The 6,938-nt window shown below is 46.5% G+C and overlaps 1 protein-coding gene across 1 annotated transcript in view; it reads left to right on the plus strand.

Annotated features, from left to right (window-relative positions):
• Positions 1-6,938, plus strand: part of DCUN1D4 (defective in cullin neddylation 1 domain containing 4) — a gene marked incomplete in the record, with an annotated part of 107,183 nt that overhangs the window by 87,552 nt on the left and 12,693 nt on the right.

Raw genomic sequence — 6,938 nt, forward strand, 5'->3', positions numbered from 1 at the left:
TCTTTCCCTTGCTACCAGGCTGACCTTTTCACCGATCCGCTCTCCTTGGCCCTGCCAGGTGGGCACCACTGGTCTGCTCCGTAGTGAGTCCTGATGCCTCTGCAGACAAAGCACTGGCTGTTCTCCGCCGTGCCTGCACGGTGCAGTCTCCACGATTGCAGACTTCTAATAACGTCACGGCATGTTAGAAACGATAAGGTGACGGGGCTGGCAGGTGCCGTGGTGGTTAAGGGCACTGGACTCCCACTTGGCCGACTGTGGTTTGAGTCCTGGACCTGGCGACCTGCTTCCTCACTTACTTTCTCTCTCTCTCTCTCTCCCTCCCTCCCTCCCTCTCTGTTCAAATTAAATAAAGTTAAATAAAATAATTCTTTAAAAAAATGTTAAGGTGACATTGAAACACAAGGTTTATCTCAGTGACAATCGTGTGATTGTACAGGAAACTACCGCCTTGCGCTGTTAGAAGGAACAGTTTCTAGGATTAAAGAGTCCGTTACACCAGATGTTCTTCCTCCCTGTATCAGCTATTTCTTGTAGAATGGGTACAAGTTTGTTTAGAAGCATCATACTATCTCCACCAAAATCTGCTCTTTTTCTTTTTTTTAAACTAACCTTTCTGGGAGTTGGATTCTCCCGTTACCTGCTGCGTCGGGGCTGGTGCTCGCTCCTGCCTGGCGTCCACCCTGGTCCACCCCGTCGCGGGCGGGCCTGCGCCGGCCTCTTTGGCTTGTCTCTTCCCAGCTGGCTTGTCTCTCCCCAGCGCCCCCCGCAGCTCCACCCAGCGTCTGGTCTGCCCGCAGCCTTCCTTGCACCCTCTCTCTTCTCATCCAGCGTTCACTTCTGTGGGGCGCCATCCTCTTCCTCCAGCCCCAGGCCAGTCGGCCACCCTCCTGCTCCCAAACGTCTCAGCACCCTCCCACGACCCACACGTGTCCACACCGCGCGTCCCAGCGTGTGCAGTGTGGTCGGTGCTACGGCTCCGGGGGCAGACAGGGAGTCGTTCACAGAGGAGGAAGTGGGCCTGAATGCTGGAGAGATTATCCCCGGTCACAGGCAGATCTCGGATGCAAACTGATGGCTTCCGAACCCAGGTGGGTCTGCAGTTTCCTCCAGGCCCAGGTCCTCAGGGTCCAGCCTGAGCTTCCTCCCCACCACGGCACCTGCGCTGTGGTGAGGGTGCCCTGGCTGCTGCTCACTGCACTGCTGCCCGGCTTTTCTGCCTTCTGCCTTTGTCACCTGGTGCCCCATGTTGAACCCTATGTGCAGTCCCACAGTTCCATGCAGTTTGAGGCTTCTGGGCCCAAGCCATGTGTTTCCACTTCCATGCAGCCTCCCTGGGTCATCCTGTCTGGGAGGGATCGTGCTGCCTTCACTCGCGTGGCCTTGACAGCGCTTTTGCTTGACTTTGGAGTCTGGGTGTACGCCTTACTTCTTCCTGGTAGGTCAGGACTCCATGTTTTTCCTTTGCGTACCCAGTAGCAGCCAGCACCGTTCTTGCTTTTAAGGAGAGTCTCAGTCAGTCCTAGGGAGTTAAGCCCCTTCATGTCACGGTGAATAACAGCCGCCCATATTTAGCCATGCTTAGTCACCAGATCGTGTCAATTCAGTTTGAATGCACGGGACTTCAGAAAGTTCGTGGGAAAATGGAGTTAAAGTATAAATTTTATTTTGGGGCAAAACTTAAATCCATGCATTGCTTTCTTGGTAGCAGATTTTCTATGAACCTTTTGAAGACTTGTGTGTCTTGTGATTTATTTGTTGGTGAATCCTTTTGGTTTTGCTTTGTAATTGTGTCTCATATTTTGAGATGTTTCATTTTCATTTGCATTCACTTAAAAATATTTTGCAGTTTCCCTTGTCATTTTTTTTTTTTGGCCCATTTTTATTTAGGTGTGTTTTGTTTATTCTCCAGATAATCTTTCTATGTTGATAACTAGTTTAAATCTGCTGTCAACTTAGATCAGTCTATAATTTTAATCAGTGTGATTTATGGTCCAGTGTGGCCTGCTCTGAGGAATGGCTTTTGTGTATTTGAAAAGAAGGAATATTCCGCTGCGGTCCAGTGGCGGGTCATCTGGGTCAAGTTGGTTGTTGGTGGTGGTCTGGTCTTCTGTACCCTCACTGACCTCTGCCTGCTTGTTCTGTCCGTGGCTGAAGGAGTAGTGTTGAACTCTCCACCTCTCATCACGTCTCCTGTGGCTTCTACCTGTCCCTGCTTTGCGCATTTTGAAGCTCTGATACGAGGCTGAGCCATGCTGCGTGCTGTTATTAACGTTTGGTGGACTGACTGGTCGCATTAGGACACGTCTCTACCTCGGTGGTATTGCTCATCCTAAGGTCTGCTTTGTCTGATACAAACACAGCCACTCTGGCTCTCCTTTGATTAGAGTCAGAACGATCAGTCTATTTTTCATCCTTTTTACTTTGAACTTACTGCTGTCTTTATATGTAAGGTGGATTTCTTATAGCTAGAGTATAGTTGTATTTCTCTTCATTGGGATTTTGAAAGTATTTAGATTTAATGTAATTATTATATGGTTAAATTTACATCTTCAGGACCAGTAGTTGGTGTAATGGATATGTCGCTCAACTCCCATGTAGTTGACTGTGGTTCGAGTCCTGGACCCAGTGGCTTAAAAGTCACCCCGAGCGCGTGTGTGTGCGTGCCCAAGATCACAACAGGAGAATGAAGAAGAGACTGTGGTGTGACCATCCCCCCGGGGGGTGATTTCTCGCTTTCAGTCTCTCTATCTCTCCGGCAAGTGCACACTTCTTATAGCAAAAATGTATCTTGTTTTTTTTCCCCTATTTGTCCCATCTGTTTTTATTGCCCCCCCTTCCAGTGTTCTTTTGGATTGAGAATTTTTTGTTGTTTTCTGTTTTGCTCTGTTTCCAATGATTCTATTTTGTTTTTACTGTTGTTTTAGTAGCTGTGTATCTATTTTTTTTAGGGATTGTTCTAGGCTTTGAAGTGTACATGTTTACATTTTTACAGTCTGTCTTCAATTCATAGTATTATACTACTTTATGTATTAGGTCATCAGAAAACTCATGACATATTTTTCTATGCAAAAATGGAACCTGACTTTTCCGACAACCCAGTATTATGCAAGAACCTTTATACTAGTATACTTTCACTTTGTCATTCCATACTCAGTGCTGTTTCTGTCCTACGTTTTACTTATGTGTAAGTCTCACAATATGTTTACCACTTCTGCTTTAAATAGGCAAGAAAGCCTGTTACAGTTCTCCAAACATACCTTCCTGTGCTCTTTATTCCTCTTGTGAAGGTCTGGATTTCTGTCTGGTATCATTTATCTTCTGCCTAAACAACTTCCTTTAACATTTCTTGGTATGAAAAAAAATTTTTTTTTTTTAGTATGATCTGCTAGTGATGTATTCTCTAAGCTTTTATTTTACATTCAACATCATTCAAATATACTTCTGGATTAAAAAAATCTAGGTTGTGGGACCAGCAGTTGGTATGATGGCTATGTTGCTGGACTCCCTTGTAGTTGACTGTGGTTCAAGTCCCGGACCCGGTGGCTTAAACTCACGCCAGGCGTGTGTGCGTGCATGCCCAGGGTCCTGAGAAGAGAATGGAAGAGAAAGGATTGCACTGTGACCATCCCCCCGGGGGCTGATTTCTCGCTTTCAGTCTCTCTGTCTCTCTGGCTAGCGCATGCGCCCTATAACAACAACAAAAATCTAGGTTGACACTGTATTCTTCCAAGACTTCAATGTCATCTCTCCATCTGACTTAGTTTTTGACGAAAGTTTAGTGTCATTCTTATCTTTACCTCTTTAAACAAAAATATCTTTTTTGTTTTGTTTTCTGACCACTTATATCCTCTTCACTATTCTGCAGGTTGATTATGCCTTGGCATAATTGTTTTACATTTTTTCTGGTTAGAGTTTGTTGAGCTTTTTGGATCTATAGATTTATAGTTTATCTTACATTGAAAAATTATTCACTGCTATTTTTTCAGATTTTTTCTCTGTTGATCCTTGTTCTGGGACTAAAATGATACTGTGTAAGATTATTTGATGCTGTCCCACAAGCCACTGACTCTGTTTGTGTTCTCAGTGTTTTCCCCCTCTCTGCTGGCTTTGGATAGTTTTTATGACTATGTCTTTCAGTATCTTTTCTTCTCTAGTGTCTAATTTGCTTTACAATAGTGTAATTTGATTTTCTCATTCCTGGTGAGTATCTTTTTCATTTCAGATACTTTTTTTCAAATCTCTGTAAGTTTCACTTAGACCTTTTTATAGCTTACATTTTCTCCTCATTGTGGTCATGTTTTCTTCTACTTAATATCTAGACCATGTTTATAGTAGGTGTTATTTTAACAACCTCGTCTTCTGTTTTCATCATCTTGGCATTTCTGCGTCCCATTCTGTTGATTGATTTTTCTTTTTAGGTTGTATTGTTCAGCTTCTTGGCATTTTGATTGAACTGCATGTTGTTAATTTTATGTTGTTAATAACTTGATTTTGTTTTATTCCTTTGAATAGTGTTATTTATTCCCCACACCCCTGTTGCATAGTTAAGTTACTTGGAATCAGTTTGAAATGGGCTACTGCAGAGCAGCCTGGGGTGCTTAGGGACAATGTAGCTCCCTCTCGAGAGTTCTGCCCAGTGTCCCTGTATATTACGAGATCTTCCATGCTGGCTGGTGGGAAAACAAACTGTTGCCAGCCCTGTGTAAATCTTGGGAATTTCTGCTTACTTGTTTGGAGTGGTACTTTCTCCAGACTCAGGTCATTTCCACTCGTGTGCACAGATGAGGACTCAGCCAGAGATTCCAGAGGACTACACTGGAGATCTCCAGGATCTGTGCCGCTCCCACCTCACCAGTGTTTTCCTAGTATGATGTCACTTTTGCCTCCTCAAACTTCATACTCTGCCTTCTCCAACTCAGCGGGACTGCCAGGCTCAGCTTGGGGTCCCCTTTCCTTTGCTACGACCTGGAATCCACCTTGCTGGAGTGAGCTGCGCCATCAGGCTTGCCCTTGCTGGAGTGAGCTGCGCCATCAGGCTTGCCCTTGCTGGAGTGAGGTGCGCCATGGGGGTTGCCCTTGCTGGAGTGAGCAGCACTGTCGAGGTTGCCCTTGCTGGAGTGAGCTGCACCGTTGGGGTTGCCCTTGCTGGAGTAACTGCGCCGTCGGGGTTGCCCTGGCTGGAGTGAGCTGCTCCATCGGGGTTGCTGTCAGGGATCATGGTTCCATGACACCTACTTGCCAGGGCCTGAAAGCCTTCATTTCTTATCTTTTGTTCACTTTTCTGGTTGTTTTTAAATGACAAGAGAAATGTAGTCTCAATTAGTTAGAAGGAGAGCTCAAACCCTTCTCCCCCTAATCTTTACTTTTTTCTACTAGAAAAATGTCTCTTTGAAGAGAAATGATTTATAATTAACATAGCACACCTTTATTAAAATCTCACTTCTAATGAAAATGAAACTTTCTGTTAGTTTTAATATCCTAATTATTACAATGCAGTAACAATAGTGTATAGCATTAAATATTGTGAATCATACTTCAGTATCCACGAGAGAAGCTGTAGTACAACACCAGAAATGACCACATGTCCCCGTAATCTCTCTTCAGGATGGCGTCCCAGGGGGGTGGCCATTTCTCCCCTTACCTTTGAAACATAGCCAGTTAAAAATAGTACCTGGCTGAAAAGTTGAATCATAGTTCTCCTAGTTTTTCCTTTTTCTTGAACTTATTTCTCAGTTTGTGGCTGTCATTGCATTGTGAAACTAAAGAGCCAAAGCGGACTTTTGAGGGCACGTGGTCCAGTCTTGTCACTATACCGATGGTGAAACTGAGCCGAAAAGAAGGACAGCCTTGGGACGGCGCTGTGCCCGAGTGCGAGCCCCAGCCCCAGAGCCCCGTCTGCCCATAGCGTCTTGTGAGAGGAGGAGGGTGGGTGTAATGCAAGGACCAAGATGATGGGCTCTCCCATAAAATTGGAATTTTGTGTCAGTATTTTCATGCTTGGGGGTTTTCCCCTCGACGTAAATTTTATTTATTATTCAAACATTGTTTTATCAACCTTTCAAATAAAGCAACCATGTTCCTTAGGTTCCCTTGTTAAAAAGGACCTAGTAAGAAGTAGATTGGGTAGGGCCTGGGATAGAAGAGCTGTCCCACAAGCCACTGACTCTGTTTAAGGGCAGGTGGTGGGGGGTTGCCCTTGGGTGCACGCGGTGACCCTCATTGACCTGTAAGAGTAGGTGGTGGTGACCCCAGTGTGGGTGCACATAGTGACCCTCAATGACCTGTAAGAGCAGGTGGTGGTGACCCCGGCGTGGGTGCATGCAGTGACCCTCGATGACCTGTAAGGGCAGGTGGTGGTGACCCCGGCGTGGGTGCACGCGGTGACCCTCATTGACCTGTAAGAGTAGGTGGTGGTGACCCCGATGTGGGTGCACATAGTGACCCTCAATGACCTGTAAGAGCAGGTGGTGGTGACCCCAGCGGGGGTGCACGCGGTGACCCTCATTGACCTGTAAGAGTAGGTGGTGGTGACCCCGATGTGGGTGCACATAGTGACCCTCAATGACCTGTAAGAGCAGGTGGTGGTGACCCCAGCGGGGGTGCACGCGGTGACCCTCATTGACCTGTAAGAGTAGGTGGTGGTGACCCCGATGTGGGTGCACATAGTGACCCTCAATGACCTGTAAGAGCAGGTGGTGGTGACCCCAGCGGGGGTGCACGCGGTGACCCTCATTGACCTGTAAGAGTAGGTGGTGGTGACCCCGATGTGGGTGCACATAGTGACCCTCAATGACCTGTAAGAGCAGGTGGTGGTGACCCCGGCGTGGGTGCATGCGGTGACCCTCATTGTCCTGTAAGGGCAGGTGATGGTGACCCCGGCGTGGGTGCATGCAGTGACCCTCGATGACCTGTAAGGGCAGGTGGTGGTGACACCA

The sequence above is a fragment of the Tupaia chinensis genome, unplaced genomic scaffold, assembly GCF_000334495.1.
Source record: "Tupaia chinensis unplaced genomic scaffold, TupChi_1.0 Scaffold000054_1, whole genome shotgun sequence".
Lineage (NCBI taxonomy): Eukaryota > Metazoa > Chordata > Mammalia > Scandentia > Tupaiidae > Tupaia > Tupaia belangeri.